At 45.5% G+C, this 16,982-nt stretch overlaps 9 non-coding genes across 9 annotated transcripts; all 9 read left to right on the forward strand.

Annotated features, from left to right (window-relative positions):
- The first annotated feature begins 2,010 nt into the window (after positions 1–2,010).
- On the forward strand, positions 2,011–2,082 carry TRNAG-UCC (transfer RNA glycine (anticodon UCC)). The gene has a single exon. It is a non-coding gene; the product is annotated as a tRNA-Gly (tRNA).
- A 1,521-nt stretch (positions 2,083–3,603) lies between these two features.
- On the forward strand, positions 3,604–3,675 carry TRNAG-UCC (transfer RNA glycine (anticodon UCC)). Its single transcript has one exon. It is a non-coding gene; the product is annotated as a tRNA-Gly (tRNA).
- A 1,510-nt stretch (positions 3,676–5,185) lies between these two features.
- Positions 5,186–5,257, forward strand: TRNAG-UCC (transfer RNA glycine (anticodon UCC)). Its single transcript has one exon. It is a non-coding gene; the product is annotated as a tRNA-Gly (tRNA).
- A 1,510-nt stretch (positions 5,258–6,767) lies between these two features.
- On the forward strand, positions 6,768–6,839 carry TRNAG-UCC (transfer RNA glycine (anticodon UCC)). Its single transcript has one exon. It is a non-coding gene; the product is annotated as a tRNA-Gly (tRNA).
- Positions 6,840–9,942: 3,103 nt separating this feature from the next.
- TRNAG-UCC (transfer RNA glycine (anticodon UCC)) lies at positions 9,943–10,014 on the forward strand. The gene has a single exon. It is a non-coding gene; the product is annotated as a tRNA-Gly (tRNA).
- Positions 10,015–11,535: 1,521 nt separating this feature from the next.
- TRNAG-UCC (transfer RNA glycine (anticodon UCC)) lies at positions 11,536–11,607 on the forward strand. Its single transcript has one exon. It is a non-coding gene; the product is annotated as a tRNA-Gly (tRNA).
- Positions 11,608–13,118: 1,511 nt separating this feature from the next.
- Positions 13,119–13,190, forward strand: TRNAG-UCC (transfer RNA glycine (anticodon UCC)). The gene has a single exon. It is a non-coding gene; the product is annotated as a tRNA-Gly (tRNA).
- A 1,499-nt stretch (positions 13,191–14,689) lies between these two features.
- TRNAG-UCC (transfer RNA glycine (anticodon UCC)) lies at positions 14,690–14,761 on the forward strand. The gene has a single exon. It is a non-coding gene; the product is annotated as a tRNA-Gly (tRNA).
- Positions 14,762–16,282: 1,521 nt separating this feature from the next.
- On the forward strand, positions 16,283–16,354 carry TRNAG-UCC (transfer RNA glycine (anticodon UCC)). The gene has a single exon. It is a non-coding gene; the product is annotated as a tRNA-Gly (tRNA).
- Positions 16,355–16,982: the final 628 nt, after the last annotated feature.

Consider the following 16,982-nt stretch of genomic DNA (forward strand, 5'->3'; position numbering starts at 1 on the left):
TCTCTGCTGTAAATCAAGAGAGTGATCGTCAAAGGATCAACCCTATACTTTGAAAGTAAAGATACCCAATTAGAAGCATAAATGACAGGTGGGACCTTCAAACGTTTTTCGGGGCATGCTTTGAATTTCATTCTTCCCTTTTTGTTCTGCTTTTATCAATCTCCTATGCATTTCATGGAATTTACTCCCTTTCTCTTCGCTGCTTTGCTTCCGATGCTGCCCATATGCTCATTTCCACTATTTGTACTGCTGCTTTCCATTTCTTCTCTTCTGCACAGCTTTATCCTTGGTTTCAATCCCCAGTTCTTTACCCTCTGCAAGACAATTTCTACAGCTTTTCATGTTGGTATCCACACCAAATGCACCATTGGAACCGGTGCAAGATTGCCACTGCACTCGGCATTGTAACATCTGGAACCTAGAGGACACACATCAGAAGGCGTTGGTGGTATAGTGGTGAGCATAGCTGCCTTCCAAGCAGTTGACCCGAGTTCGATTCCCGGCCAACGCAGTGCAAATATTTATATATTCTCCAAGCAGGATATATTTTAATGCAACATGTCACAAAACTGAAATATCAGAAACAGAACAATCAGCCGTTATATAAAAAAATAATCAAACACGTAGGTAGACATCTCGATCGCCTCATCTGCTACATTCATTGTCCCAATATATGCTATTTTCCATAAAGCACTCACCACTCACATGTGCTGATAATAAATATTTTGCTGGGGGCAGGCAATGAAAGGGCTGAGCCCCGACCAGAAATTATAACCCCAGCATCCCTATGTTAAAAAGCATTTCTAGGCGATATCTAGCCTCTGAAAATAATAGGCAAGATCCACCGATAAATCTGGCAAAAGTCCCCAAGATTTTGTGCATACTTGTGTTCTCACCTGAATGCAGCGCCACCTTGTAACCATCGGATGTAACTGCGGCTCAGAAAAATGTTTTATCAGAGGGCAAGTTGAGAGGACTCCAAGTGGCAGATTTCCACGGAAAGAGCCTCTCACTGCAGCAGGAAGGTTGGATACTTCAAATTGGCATAGTTTCCTGTCCAGCGTCCTGAACGCTCCCAAACGCTCAAAAGCCTCCCCTCACCGGGTAGATATCTGGCTCCCAGGTAAAGCCAAATCCTGAGTATGCTAGTGCTAGGATCACAGAGAAAGGACAGGGACAGAGAGCTGCTGTCTTGGTAAAGGCCTGAAACGGCTAATTCCTAAGAGGGTCTGCACTTTCAGTTATGACTGACTGTGAGTGGGGAAGATGAAGATTTTCTGTACCCAGCATACCTTGTGATGTGCTTAGGCAAATGAGGAGAGAGCCCCACCAATCCCTTGCCACTCCGCTGAAAGCTCCTCCTCTGCATAAAGAGAGCACTTTCACAAGGGAGCAGAGTGGCGCAGCGGAAGCGTGCTGGGCCCATAACCCAGAGGTCGATGGATCGAAACCATCCTCTGCTAATATTGCTTGATTTTTCTTCCTAGGACTAATCTGTCATTTCCACCCTGCCAGCAAGGAAAAGCGCAGGCTTGTGCTAGCTATGTGAGAAAAGACTTCTCAACTATCTGTCTCTGCTGTAAATCAAGAGAGTGATCGTCAAAGGATCAACCCTATACTTTGAAAGTAAAGATACCCAATTAGAAGCATAAATGACAGGTGGGACCTTCACACGTTTTTCGGGGCATGCTTTGAATTTAATTCTTCCCTTTTTGTACTGCTTTTATCAATCTCCTATGCATTTCATGGAATTTACTCCCTTTCTCTTCGCTGCTTTGCTTCCGATGCTGCCCATATGCTCATTTCCACTATTTGTACTGCTGCTTTCCATTTCTTCTCTTCTGCACAGCTTTATCCTTGGTTTCAATCCCCAGTTCTTTACCCTCTGCAAGACAATTTCTACTGCTTTTCATGTTGGTATCCACACCAAATGCACCATTGGAACCGGTGCAAGATTGCCACTGCACTCGGCGTTGTAACATCTGGAACCTAGAGGACACACATCAGAGGGCGTTGGTGGTATAGTGGTGAGCATAGCTGCCTTCCAAGCAGTTGACCCGGGTTCGATTCCCGGCCAACGCAGTGCAAATATTTATATATTCTCCAAGCAGGATATATTTTAATGCAACATGTCACAAAACTGAAATATCAGAAACAGAATAATCAGCCGTTATATAAAAAAATAATCAAACACGTAGGTAGACATCTCGATCGCCTCATCTGCTACATTTATTGTCCCAATATATGCTATTTTCCATAAAGCACTCACCACTCACATGTGCTGATAATAAATATTTTGCTGGGGGCAGGCAATGAAAGGGCTGAGCCCCGACCAGACATTATAACCCCAGCATCCCTATGTTAAAAAGCATTTCTAGGCGATATCTAGCCTCTGAAAATATTAGGCAAGATCCACCGATAAATCTGGCAAAAGTCCCCAAGATTTTGTGCATACTTGTGCTCTCACCTGAATGCAGCGCCACCTTGTAACCATCGGATGTAAATGCGGCTCAGAAAAATGTTTTATCAGAGGGCAAGTTGAGAGGACTCCAAGTGGCAGATTTCCACGGAAAGAGCCTCTCACTGCAGCAGGAAGGTTGGATACTTGAAATTGGCATAGTTTCCTGTCCAGCGTCCTCTCACGTCCCGAACGCTCCCAAACGCTCAAAAGCCTCACACCGGGCAAGCCCTCACCGGGTAGATCTCTGGCTCCCAGGTAAAGCCAAATCCTGAGTATGCTAGTGCTAGGATCACAGAGAAAGGACAGGGACAGAGAGCTGCTGTCTTGGTAAAGGCCTGAAACGGCTAATTCCTAAGAGGGTCTGCACTTTCAGTTATGACTGACTGTGAGTGGGGAAGATGAAGATTTTCTGTACCCAGCATACCTTGCGATGTGCTTAGGCAAATGAGGAGAGAGCCCCACCAATCCCTTGCCACTCCGCTGAAAGCTCCTCCTCTGCATAAAGAGAGCACTTTCACAAGGGAGAAGAGTGGCGCAGCGGAAGCGTGCTGGGCCCATAACCCAGAGGTCGATGGATCGAAACCATCCTCTGCTAATATTGCTTGATTTTTCTTCCTAGGACTAATCTGTCATTTCCACCCTGCCAGCAAGGAAAAGCGCAGGCTTGTGCTAGCTATGTGAGAAAAGACTTCTCAACTATCTGTCTCTGCTGTAAATCAAGAGAGTGATCGTCAAAGGATCAACCCTATACTTTGAAAGTAAAGATACCCAATTAGAAGCATAAATGACAGGTGGGACCTTCACACGTTTTTCGGGGCATGCTTTGAATTTAATTCTTCCCTTTTTGTTCTGCTTTTATCAATCTCCTATGCATTTCATGGAATTTACTCCCTTTCTCTTCGCTGCTTTGCTTCCGATGCTGCCCATATGCTCATTTCCACTATTTGTACTGCTGCTTTCCATTTCTTCTCTTCTGCACAGCTTTATCCTTGGTTTCAATCCCCAGTTCTTTACCCTCTGCAAGACAATTTCTACAGCTTTTCATGTTGGTATCCACACCAAATGCACCATTGGAACCGGTGCAAGATTGCCACTGCACTCGGCGTTGTAACATCTGGAACCTAGAGGACACACATCAGAGGGCGTTGGTGGTATAGTGGTGAGCATAGCTGCCTTCCAAGCAGTTGACCCGGGTTCGATTCCCGGCCAGCGCAGTGCAAATATTTATATATTCTCCAAGCAGGATATATTTTAATGCAACATGTCACAAAACTGAAATATCAGAAACAGAATAATCAGCCGTTATATAAAAAAATAATCAAACACGTAGGTAGACATCTCGATCGCCTCATCTGCTACATTCATTGTCCCAATATATGCTATTTTCCATAAAGCACTCACCACTCACATGTGCTGATAATAAATATTTTGCTGGGGGCAGGCAATGAAAGGGCTGAGCCCCGACCAGAAATTATAACCCCAGCATCCCTATGTTAAAAAGCATTTCTAGGCGATATCTAGCCTCTGAAAATAATAGGCAAGATCCACCGATAAATCTGGCAAAAGTCCCCAAGATTTTGTGCATACTTGTGTTCTCACCTGAATGCAGCGCCACCTTGTAACCATCGGATGTAACTGCGGCTCAGAAAAATGTTTTATCAGAGGGTAAGTTGAGAGGACTCCAAGTGGCAGATTTCCACGGAAAGAGCCTCTCACTGCAGCAGGAAGGTTGGATACTTCAAATTGGCATAGTTTCCTGTCCAGCGTCCTCTCACGTCCCGAACGCTCCCAAACGCTCAAAAGCCTCGCCCTCACCGGGTAGATATCTGGCTCCCAGGTAAAGCCAAATCCTGAGTATGCTAGTGCTAGGATCACAGAGAAAGGACAGGGACAGAGAGCTGCTGTCTTGGTAAAGGCCTGAAACGGCTAATTCCTAAGAGGGTCTGCACTTTCAGTTATGACTGACTGTGAGTGGGGAAGATGAAGATTTTCTGTACCCAGCATACCTTGCGATGTGCTTAGGCAAATGAGGAGAGAGCCCCACCAATCCCTTGCCACTCCGCTGAAAGCTCCTCCTCTGCATAAAGAGAGCACTTTCACAAGAGAGCAGAGTGGCGCAGCGGAAGCGTGCTGGGCCCATAACCCAGAGGTCGATGGATCGAAACCATCCTCTGCTAATATTGCTTGATTTTTCTTCCTAGGACTAATCTGTCATTTCCACCCTGCCAGCAAGGAAAAGCGCAGGCTTGTGCTAGCTATGTGAGAAAAGACTTCTCAACTATCTGTCTCTGCTGTAAATCAAGAGAGTGATCGTGAAAGGATCAACCCTATACTTTGAAAGTAAAGATACCCAATTAGAAGCATAAATGACAGGTGGGACCTTCACACGTTTTTCGGGGCATGCTTTGAATTTCATTCTTCCCTTTTTGTTCTGCTTTTATGAATCTCCTATGCATTTCATGGAATTTACTCCCTTACTCTTCGCTGCTTTGCTTCCGATGCTGCCCATATGCTCATTTCCACTATTTGTACTGCTGCTTTCCATTTCTTCTCTTCTGCACAGCTTTGTCCTTGATTTCAATCCCCAGTTCTTTACCCTCTGCAAGACAATTTCTACTGCTTTTCATGTTGGTATCCACACCAAATGCACCATTGGAACCGGTGCAAGATTGCCACTGCACTCGGCGTTGTAACATCTGGAACCTAGAGGACACACATCAGAGGGCGTTGGTGGTATAGTGGTGAGCATAGCTGCCTTCCAAGCAGTTGACCTGGGTTCGATTCCCGGCCAACGCAGTGCAAATATTTATATATTCTCCAAGCAGGATATATTTTAATGCAACATGTCACAAAACTGAAATATCAGAAACAGAATAATCAGCCGTTATATAAAAAAATAATCAAACACGTAGGTAGACATCTCGATCGCCTCATCTGCTACATTCATTGTCCCAATATATGCTATTTTCCATAAAGCACTCACCACTCACATGTGCTGATAATAAATATTTTGCTGGGAGCAGGCAATGAATGGGCTGAGCCCCGACCAGAAATTATAACCCCAGCATCCCTATGTTAAAAAGCATTTCTAGGCGATATCTAGCCTCTGAAAATAATAGGCAAGATCCACCGATAAATCTGGCAAAAGTCCCCAAGATTTTGTGCATACTTGTGTTCTCACCTGAATGCAGCGCCACCTTGTAACCATCGGATGTAACTGCGGCTCACAAAAATGTTTTATCAGAGGGCAAGTTGAGAGGACTCCAAGTGGCAGATTTCCACGGAAAGAGCCTCTCACTGCAGCAGGAAGGTTGGATACTTCAAATTGGCATAGTTTCCTGTCCAGCGTCCTCTCACGTCCCGAACGCTCCCAAACGCTCAAAAGCCTCGCACTCACCGGGTAGATCTCTGGCTCCCAGGTAAAGCCAAATCCTGAGTATGCTAGTGCTAGGATCACAGAGAAAGGACAGGGACAGAGAGCTGCTGTCTTGGTAAAGGCCTGAAACGGCTAATTCCTAAGAGGGTCTGCACTTTCAGTTATGACTGACTGTGAGTGGGGAAGATGAAGATTTTCTGTACCCAGCATACCTTGCGATGTGCTTAGGCAAATGAGGAGAGAGCCCCACCAATCCCTTGCCACTCCGCTGAAAGCTCCTCCTCTGCATAAAGAGAGCACTTTCACAAGGGAGCAGAGTGGCGCAGCGGAAGAGTGCTGGGCTCATAACCCAGAGGTCGATGGATCGAAACCATCCTCTGCTAATATTGCTTGATTTTTCTTCCTAGGACTAATCTGTCATTTCCACCCTGCCAGCAAGGAAAAGCGCAGGCTTGTGCTAGCTATGTGAGAAAAGACTTCTCAACTATCTGTCTCTGCTGTAAATCAAGAGAGTGATCGTCAAAGGATCAACCCTATACTTTGAAAGTAAAGATACCCAATTAGAAGCATAAATGACAGGTGGGACCTTCACACGTTTTTCGGGGCATGCTTTGAATTTAATTCTTCCCTTTTTGTTCTGCTTTTATCAATCTCCTATGCATTTCATGGAATTTACTCCCTTTCTCTTCGCTGCTTTGCTTCCGATGCTGCCCATATGCTCATTTCCACTATTTGTACTGCTGCTTTCCATTTCTTCTCTTCTGCACAGCTTTATCCTTGGTTTCAATCCCCAGTTCTTTACCCTCTGCAAGACAATTTCTACTGCTTTTCATGTTGGTTTCCACACCAAATGCACCATTGGAACGGGTGCAAGATTGCCACTGCACTCGGCGTTGTAACATCTGGAACCTGGAGCACACACATCAGAGGGCGTTGGTGGTATAGTGGTGAGCATAGCTGCCTTCCAAGCAGTTGACCCGGGTTCGATTCCCGGCCAACGCAGTGCAAATATTTATATATTCTCCAAGCAGGATATATTTTAATGCAACATGTCACAAAACTGAAATATCAGAAACAGAATAATCAGCCGTTATATAAAAAAATAAACAAACACGTAGGTAGACATCTCGATCGCCTCATCTGCTACATTCATTGTCCCAATATATGCTATTTTCCATAAAGCACTCAGCACTCACATGTGCTGATAATAAATATTTTGCTGGGGGCAGGCAATGAAAGGGCTGAGCCCCGACCAGACATTATAACCCCAGCATCCCTATTTTAAAAAGCATTTATAGGCGATATCTAGCCTCTGAAAATAATAGGCAAGATCCACCGATAAATCTGGCAAAAGTCCCCAAGATTTTGTGCATACTTGTGCTCTCACCTGAATGCAGCGCCACCTTGTAACCATCGGATGTAACTGCGGCTCAGAAAAATGTTTTATCAGAGGGCAAGTTGAGAGGACTCCAAGTGCCAGATTTCCACGGAAAGAGCCTCTCACTGCAGCTGGAAGGTTGGATACTTCAAATTGGCATAGTTTCCTGTCCAGCGTCCTCTCACGTCCCGAACGCTCCCAAACGCTCAAAAGCCTCACACCGGGCAAGCCCTCACCGGGTAGATCTCTGGCTCCCAGGTAAAGCCAAATCCTGAGTATGCTAGTGCTAGGATCACAGAGAAAGGACAGGGACAGAGAGCTGCTGTCTTGGTAAAGGCCTGAAACGGCTAATTCCTAAGAGGGTCTGCACTTTCAGTTATGACTGAATGTGAGTGGGGAAGATGAAGATTTTCTGTACCCAGCATACCTTGCGATGTGCTTAGGCAAATGAGGAGAGAGCCCCACCAATCCCTTGCCACTCCGCTGAAAGCTCCTCCTCTGCATAAAGAGAGCACTTTCACAAGGGAGCAGAGTGGCGCAGCGGAAGCGTGCTGGGCCCATAACCCAGAGGTCGATGGATCGAAACCATCCTCTGCTAATATTGCTTGATTTTTCTTCCTAGGACTAATCTGTCATTTCCACCCTGCCAGCAAGGAAAAGCGCAGGCTTGTGCTAGCTATGTGAGAAAAGACTTCTCAACTATCTGTCTCTGCTGTAAATCAAGAGAGTGATCGTCAAAGGATCAACCCTATACTTTGAAAGTAAAGATACCCAATTAGAAGCATAAATGACAGGTGGGACCTTCACACGTTTTTCGGGGCATGCTTTGAATTTCATTCTTCCCTTTTTGTTCTGCTTTTATCAATCTCCTATGCATTTCATGGAATTTACTCCCTTTCTCTTCGCTGCTTTGCTTCCGATGCTGCCCATATGCTCATTTCCACTATTTGTACTGCTGCTTTCCATTTCTTCTCTTCTGCACAGCTTTGTCCTTGGTTTCAATCCCCAGTTCTTTACCCTCTGCAAGACAATTTCTACTGCTTTTCATGTTGGAATCCACACCAAATGCACCATTGGAACGGGTGCAAGATTGCCACTGCACTCGGCGTTGTAACATCTGGAACCTAGAGGACAAACACCAGAGGGCGTTGGTGGTATAGTGGTGAGCATAGCTGCCTTCCAAGCAGTTGACCCGGGTTCGATTCCCAGCCAACGCAGTGCAAATATTTATATATTCTCCAAGCAGGATATATTTTAATGCAACATGTCACAAAACTGAAATATCAGAAACAGAATAATCAGCCGTTATATAAAAAAATAAACAAACACGTAGGTAGACATCTCGATCGCCTCATCTGCTACATTCATTGTCCCAATATATGCTATTTTCCATAAAGCACTCAGCACTCACATGTGCTGATAATAAATATTTTGCTGGGGGCAGGCAATGAAAGGGCTGAGCCCCGACCAGACATTATAACCCCAGCATCCCTATGTTAAAAAGCATTTATAGGCGATATCTAGCCTCTGAAAATAATAGGCAAGATCCACCGATAAATCTGGCAAAAGTCCCCAAGATTTTGTGCATACTTGTGCTCTCACCTGAATGCAGCGCCACCTTGTAACCATCGGATGTAACTGCGGCTCAGAAAAATGTTTTATCAGAGGGCAAGTTGAGAGGACTCCAAGTGCCAGATTTCCACGGAAAGAGCCTCTCACTGCAGCTGGAAGGTTGGATACTTCAAATTGGCATAGTTTCCTGTCCAGCGTCCTCTCACGTCCCAAACGCTCCCAAACGCTCAAAAGCCTCGCCCTCACCGGGTAGATCTCTGGCTCCCAGGTAAAGCCAAATCCTGAGTATGCTAGTGCTAGGATCACAGAGAAAGGACAGGGACAGAGAGCTGCTGTCTTGGTAAAGGCCTGAAACGGCTAATTCCTAAGAGGGTCTGCACTTTCAGTTATGACTGAATGTGAGTGGGGAAGATGAAGATTTTCTGTACCCAGCATACCTTGCGATGTGCTTAGGCAAATGAGGAGAGAGCCCCACCAATCCCTTGCCACTCCGCTGAAAGCTCCTCCTCTGCATAAAGAGAGCACTTTCACAAGGGAGCAGAGTGGCGCAGCGGAAGCGTGCTGGGCCCATAACCCAGAGGTCGATGGATCGAAACCATCCTCTGCTAATATTGCTTGATTTTTCTTCCTAGGACTAATCTGTCATTTCCACCCTGCCAGCAAGGAAAAGCGCAGGCTTGTGCTAGCTATGTGAGAAAAGACTTCTCAACTATCTGTCTCTGCTGTAAATCAAGAGAGTGATCGTCAAAGGATCAACCCTATACTTTGAAAGTAAAGATACCCAATTAGAAGCATAAATGACAGGTGGGACCTTCACACGTTTTTCGGGGCATGCTTTGAATTTCATTCTTCCCTTTTTGTTCTGCTTTTATCAATCTCCTATGCATTTCATGGAATTTACTCCCTTTCTCTTCGCTGCTTTGCTTCCGATGCTGCCCATATGCTCATTTCCACTATTTGTACTGCTGCTTTCCATTTCTTCTCTTCTGCACAGCTTTGTCCTTGGTTTCAATCCCCAGTTCTTTACCCTCTGCAAGACAATTTCTACTGCTTTTCATGTTGGAATCCACACCAAATGCACCATTGGAACGGGTGCAAGATTGCCACTGCACTCGGCGTTGTAACATCTGGAACCTAGAGGACACACACCAGAGGGCGTTGGTGGTATAGTGGTGAGCATAGCTGCCTTCCAAGCAGTTGACCCGGGTTCGATTCCCGGCCAACGCAGTGCAAATATTTATATATTCTCCAAGCAGGATATATTTTAATGCAACATGTCACAAAACTGAAATATCAGAAACAGAATAATCAGCCGTTATATAAAAAAATAAACAAACACGTAGGTAGACATCTCGATCGCCTCATCTGCTACATTCATTGTCCCAATATATGCTATTTTCCATAAAGCACTCAGCACTCACATGTGCTGATAATAAATATTTTGCTGGGGGCAGGCAATGAAAGGGCTGAGCCCCGACCAGACATTATAACCCCAGCATCCCTATGTTAAAAAGCATTTATAGGCGATATCTAGCCTCTGAAAATAATAGGCAAGATCCACCGATAAATCTGGCAAAAGTCCCCAAGATTTTGTGCATACTTGTGCTCTCACCTGAATGCAGCGCCACCTTGTAACCATCGGATGTAACTGCGGCTCAGAAAAATGTTATATCAGAGGGCAAGTTGAGAGGACTCCAAGTGCCAGATTTCCACGGAAAGAGCCTCTCACTGCAGCTGGAAGGTTGGATACTTCAAATTGGCATAGTTTCCTGTCCAGCGTCCTCTCACGTCCCAAACGCTCCCAAACGCTCAAAAGCCTCACACCGGGCAAGCCCTCACCGGGTAGATCTCTGGCTCCCAGGTAAAGCCAAATCCTGAGTATGCTAGTGCTAGGATCACAGAGAAAGGACAGGGACAGAGAGCTGCTGTCTTGGTAAAGGCCTGAAACGGCTAATTCCTAAGAGGGTCTGCACTTTCAGTTATGACTGAATGTGAGTGGGGAAGATGAAGATTTTCTGTACCCAGCATACCTTGCGATGTGCTTAGGCAAATGAGGAGAGAGCCCCACCAATCCCTTGCCACTCCGCTGAAAGCTCCTCCTCTGCATAAAGAGAGCACTTTCACAAGGGAGCAGAGTGGCGCAGCGTAAGCGTGCTGGGCCCATAACCCAGAGGTCGATGGATCGAAACCATCCTCTGCTAATATTGCTTGATTTTTCTTCCTAGGACTAATCTGTCATTTCCACCCTGCCAGCAAGGAAAAGCGCAGGCTTGTGCTAGCTATGTGAGAAAAGACTTCTCAACTATCTGTCTCTGCTGTAAATCAAGAGAGTGATCGTCAAAGGATCAACCCTATACTTTGAAAGTAAAGGTACCCAATTAGAAGCATAAATGACAGGTGGGACCTTCACACGTTTTTCGGGGCATGCTTTGAATTTCATTCTTCCCTTTTTGTTCTGCTTTTATCAATCTCCTATGCATTTCATGGAATTTACTCCCTTTCTCTTCGCTGCTTTGCTTCCGATGCTGCCCATATGCTCATTTCCACTATTTGTACTGCTGCTTTCCATTTCTTCTCTTCTGCACAGCTTTATCCTTGGTTTCAATCCCCAGTTCTTTACCCTCTGCAAGACAATTTCTACTGCTTTTCATGTTGGTATCCACACCAAATGCACCATTGGAACCGGTGCAAGATTGCCACTGCACTCGGCGTTGTAACATCTGGAACCTAGAGGACACACATCAGAGGGCGTTGGTGGTATAGTGGTGAGCATAGCTGCCTTCCAAGCAGTTGACCTGGGTTCGATTCCCGGCCAACGCAGTGCAAATATTTATATATTCTCCAAGCAGGATATATTTTAATGCAACATGTCACAAAACTGAAATATCAGAAACAGAATAATCAGCCGTTATATAAAAAAATAATCAAACACGTAGGTAGACATCTCGATCGCCTCATCTGCTACATTCATTGTCCCAATATATGCTATTTTCCATAAAGCACTCACCACTCACATGTGCTGATAATAAATATTTTGCTGGGGGCAGGCAATGAATGGGCTGAGCCCCGACCAGAAATTATAACCCCAGCATCCCTATGTTAAAAAGCATTTCTAGGCGATATCTAGCCTCTGAAAATAATAGGCAAGATCCACCGATAAATCTGGCAAAAGTCCCCAAGATTTTGTGCATACTTGTGTTCTCACCTGAATGCAGCACCACCTTGTAACCATCGGATGTAACTGCGGCTCACAAAAATGTTTTATCAGAGGGCAAGTTGAGAGGACTCCAAGTGGCAGATTTCCACGGAAAGAGCCTCTCACTGCAGCAGGAAGGTTGGATACTTCAAATTGGCATAGTTTCCTGTCCAGCGTCCTCTCACGTCCCGAACGCTCCCAAACCCTCAAAAGCCTCGCACTCACCGGGTAGATCTCTGGCTCCCAGGTAAAGCCAAATCCTGAGTATGCTAGTGCTAGGATCACAGAGAAAGGACAGGGACAGAGAGCTGCTGTCTTGGTAAAGGCCTGAAACGGCTAATTCCTAAGAGGGTCTGCACTTTCAGTTATGACTGACTGTGAGTGGGGAAGATGAAGATTTTCTGTACCCAGCATACCTTGCGATGTGCTTAGGCAAATGAGGAGAGAGCCCCACCAATCCCTTGCCACTCCGCTGAAAGCTCCTCCTCTGCATAAAGAGAGCACTTTCACAAGGGAGCAGAGTGGCGCAGCAGAAGCGTGCTGGGCCCATAACCCAGAGGTCGATGGATCGAAACCATCCTCTGCTAATATTGCTTGATTTTTCTTCCTAGGACTAATCTGTCATTTCCACCCTGCCAGCAAGGAAAAGCGCAGGCTTGTGCTAGCTATGTGAGAAAAGACTTCTCAACTATCTGTCTCTGCTGTAAATCAAGAGAGTGATCGTCAAAGGATCAACCCTATACTTTGAAAGTAAAGATACCCAATTAGAAGCATAAATGACAGGTGGGACCTTCACACGTTTTTCGGGGGCATGCTTTGAATTTAATTCTTCCCTTTTTGTTCTGCTTTTATCAATCTCCTATGCATTTCATGGAATTTACTCCCTTTCTCTTCGCTGCTTTGCTTCCGATGCTGCCCATATGCTCATTTCCACTATTTGTACTGCTGCTTTCCATTTCTTCTCTTCTGCACAGCTTTATCCTTGGTTTCAATCCCCAGTTCTTTACCCTCTGCAAGACAATTTCTACAGCTTTTCATGTTGGTATCCACACCAAATGCACCATTGGAACCGGTGCAAGATTGCCACTGCACTCGGCATTGTAACATCTGGAACCTAGAGGACACACATCAGAGGGCGTTGGTGGTATAGTGGTGAGCATAGCTGCCTTCCAAGCAGTTGACCCGGGTTCGATTCCCGGCCAACGCAGTGCAAATATTTATATATTCTCCAAGCAGGATATATTTTAATGCAACATGTCACAAAACTGAAATATCAGAAACAGAACAATCAGCCGTTATATAAAAAAATAATCAAACACGTAGGTAGACATCTCGATCGCCTCATCTGCTACATTCATTGTCCCAATATATGCTATTTTCCATAAAGCACTCACCACTCACATGTGCTGATAATAAATATTTTGCTGGGGGCAGGCAATGAAAGGGCTGAGCCCCGACCAGAAATTATAACCCCAGCATCCCTATGTTAAAAAGCATTTCTAGGCGATATCTAGCCTCTGAAAATAATAGGCAAGATCCACCGATAAATCTGGCAAAAGTCCCCAAGATTTTGTGCATACTTGTGTTCTCACCTGAATGCAGCGCCACCTTGTAACCATCGGATGTAACTGCGGCTCAGAAAAATGTTTTATCAGAGGGCAAGTTGAGAGGACTCCAAGTGGCAAATTTCCACGGAAAGAGCCTCTCACTGCAGCAGGAAGGTTGGATACTTCAAATTGGCATAGTTTCCTGTCCAGCGTCCTGAACGCTCCCAAACGCTCAAAAGCCTCCCCTCACCGGGTAGATATCTGGCTCCCAGGTAAAGCCAAATCCTGAGTATGCTAGTGCTAGGATCACAGAGAAAGGACAGGGACAGAGAGCTGCTGTCTTGGTAAAGGCCTGAAACGGCTAATTCCTAAGAGGGTCTGCACTTTCAGTTATGACTGACTGTGAGTGGGGAAGATGAAGATTTTCTGTACCCAGCATACCTTGCGATGTGCTTAGGCAAATGAGGAGAGAGCCCCACCAATCCCTTGCCACTCCGCTGAAAGCTCCTCCTCTGCATAAAGAGAGCACTTTCACAAGGGAGCAGAGTGGCGCAGCGGAAGCGTGCTGGGCCCATAACCCAGAGGTCGATGGATCGAAACCATCCTCTGCTAATATTGCTTGATTTTTCTTCCTAGGACTAATCTGTCATTTCCACCCTGCCAGCAAGGAAAAGCGCAGGCTTGTGCTAGCTATGTGAGAAAAGACTTCTCAACTATCTGTCTCTGCTGTAAATCAAGAGAGTGATCGTCAAAGGATCAACCCTATACTTTGAAAGTAAAGATACCCAATTAGAAGCATAAATGACAGGTGGGACCTTCACACGTTTTTCGGGGCATGCTTTGAATTTAATTCTTCCCTTTTTGTTCTGCTTTTATCAATCTCCTATGCATTTCATGGAATTTACTCCCTTTCTCTTCGCTGCTTTGCTTCCGATGCTGCCCATATGCTCATTTCCACTATTTGTACTGCTGCTTTCCATTTCTTCTCTTCTGCACAGCTTTATCCTTGGTTTCAATCCCCAGTTCTTTACCCTCTGCAAGACAATTTCTACTGCTTTTCATGTTGGTATCCACACCAAATGCACCATTGGAACCGGTGCAAGATTGCCACTGCACTCGGCGTTGTAACATCTGGAACCTAGAGGACACACATCAGAGGGCGTTGGTGGTATAGTGGTGAGCATAGCTGCCTTCCAAGCAGTTGACCCGGGTTCGATTCCCGGCCAACGCAGTGCAAATATTTATATATTCTCCAAGCAGGATATATTTTAATGCAACATGTCACAAAACTGAAATATCAGAAACAGAATAATCAGCCGTTATATAAAAAAATAATCAAACACGTAGGTAGACATCTCGATCGCCTCATCTGCTACATTCATTGTCCCAATATATGCTATTTTCCATAAAGCACTCACCACTCACATGTGCTGATAATAAATATTTTGCTGGGGGCAGGCAATGAAAGGGCTGAGCCCCGACCAGACATTATAACCCCAGCATCCCTATGTTAAAAAGCATTTCTAGGCGATATCTAGCCTCTGAAAATAATAGGCAAGATCCACCGATAAATCTGGCAAAAGTCCCCAAGATTTTGTGCATACTTGTGCTCTCACCTGAATGCAGCGCCACCTTGTAACCATCGGATGTAACTGCGGCTCAGAAAAATGTTTTATCAGAGGGCAAGTTGAGAGGACTCCAAGTGGCAGATTTCCACGGAAAGAGCCTCTCACTGCAGCAGGAAGGTTGGATACTTGAAATTGGCATAGTTTCCTGTCCAGCGTCCTCTCACGTCCCGAACGCTCCCAAACGCTCAAAAGCCTCACACCGGGCAAGCCCTCATCGGGTAGATCTCTGGCTCCCAGGTAAAGCCAAATCCTGAGTATGCTAGTGCTAGGATCACAGAGAAAGGACAGGGACAGAGAGCTGCTGTCTTGGTAAAGGCCTGAAACGGCTAATTCCTAAGAGGGTCTGCACTTTCAGTTATGACTGACTGTGAGTGGGGAAGATGAAGATTTTCTGTACCCAGCATACCTTGCGATGTGCTTAGGCAAATGAGGAGAGAGCCCCACCAATCCCTTGCCACTCCGCTGAAAGCTCCTCCTCTGCATAAAGAGAGCACTTTCACAAGGGAGCAGAGTGGCGCAGCGGAAGCGTGCTGGGCCCATAACCCAGAGGTCGATGGATCGAAACCATCCTCTGCTAATATTGCTTGATTTTTCTTCCTAGGACTAATCTGTCATTTCCACCCTGCCAGCAAGGAAAAGCGCAGGCTTGTGCTAGCTATGTGAGAAAAGACTTCTCAACTATCTGTCTCTGCTGTAAATCAAGAGAGTGATCGTCAAAGGATCAACCCTATACTTTGAAAGTAAAGATACCCAATTAGAAGCATAAATGACAGGTGGGACCTTCACACGTTTTTCGGGGCATGCTTTGAATTTAATTCTTCCCTTTTTGTTCTGCTTTTATCAATCTCCTATGCATTTCATGGAATTTACTCCCTTTCTCTTCGCTGCTTTGCTTCCGATGCTGCCCATATGCTCATTTCCACTATTTGTACTGCTGCTTTCCATTTCTTCTCTTCTGCACAGCTTTATCCTTGGTTTCAATCCCCAGTTCTTTACCCTCTGCAAGACAATTTCTACAGCTTTTCATGTTGGTATCCACACCAAATGCACCATTGGAACCGGTGCAAGATTGCCACTGCACTCGGCGTTGTAACATCTGGAACCTAGAGGACACACATCAGAGGGTGTTGGTGGTATAGTGGTGAGCATAGCTGCCTTCCAAGCAGTTGACCCGGGTTCGATTCCCGGCCAACGCAGTGCAAATATTTATATATTCTCCAAGCAGGATATATTTTAATGCAACATGTCACAAAACTGAAATATCAGAAACAGAATAATCAGCCGTTATATAAAAAAATAAACAAACACGTAGGTAGACATCTCGATCGCCTCATCTGCTACATTCATTGTTCCAATTTATGCTATTTTCCATAAAGCACTCACCACTCACATGTGCTGATAATAAATATTTTGCTGGGGGCAGGCAATGAAAGGGCTGAGCCCCGACCAGACATTATAAACCCAGCATCCCTATTTTAAAAAGCATTTCTAGGCGATATCTAGCCTCTGAAAATATTAGGCAAGATCCACCGATAAATCTGGCAAAAGTCCCCAAGATTTAGTGCATACTTGTGCTCTCACCTGAATGCAGCGCCACCTTGTAACCATCGGATGTAACTGCGGCTCAGAAAAATGTTTTATCAGAGGGCAAGTTGAGAGGACTCCAAGTGGCAGATTTCCACGGAAAGAGCCTCTCGCTGCAGCAGGAAGGTTGGATACTTCAAATTGGCATAGTTTCCTGTCCAGCGTCCTCTCACGTCCCAAACGCTCAAAAGCCTCGCCCTCACCGGGTAGATCTCTGGCTCCCAGGTAAAGCCAAATCCT

This window comes from Triturus cristatus, chromosome 11, assembly GCF_964204655.1.
Source record: "Triturus cristatus chromosome 11, aTriCri1.1, whole genome shotgun sequence".
Classification (NCBI taxonomy): Eukaryota; Metazoa; Chordata; class Amphibia; order Caudata; family Salamandridae; genus Triturus; species Triturus cristatus.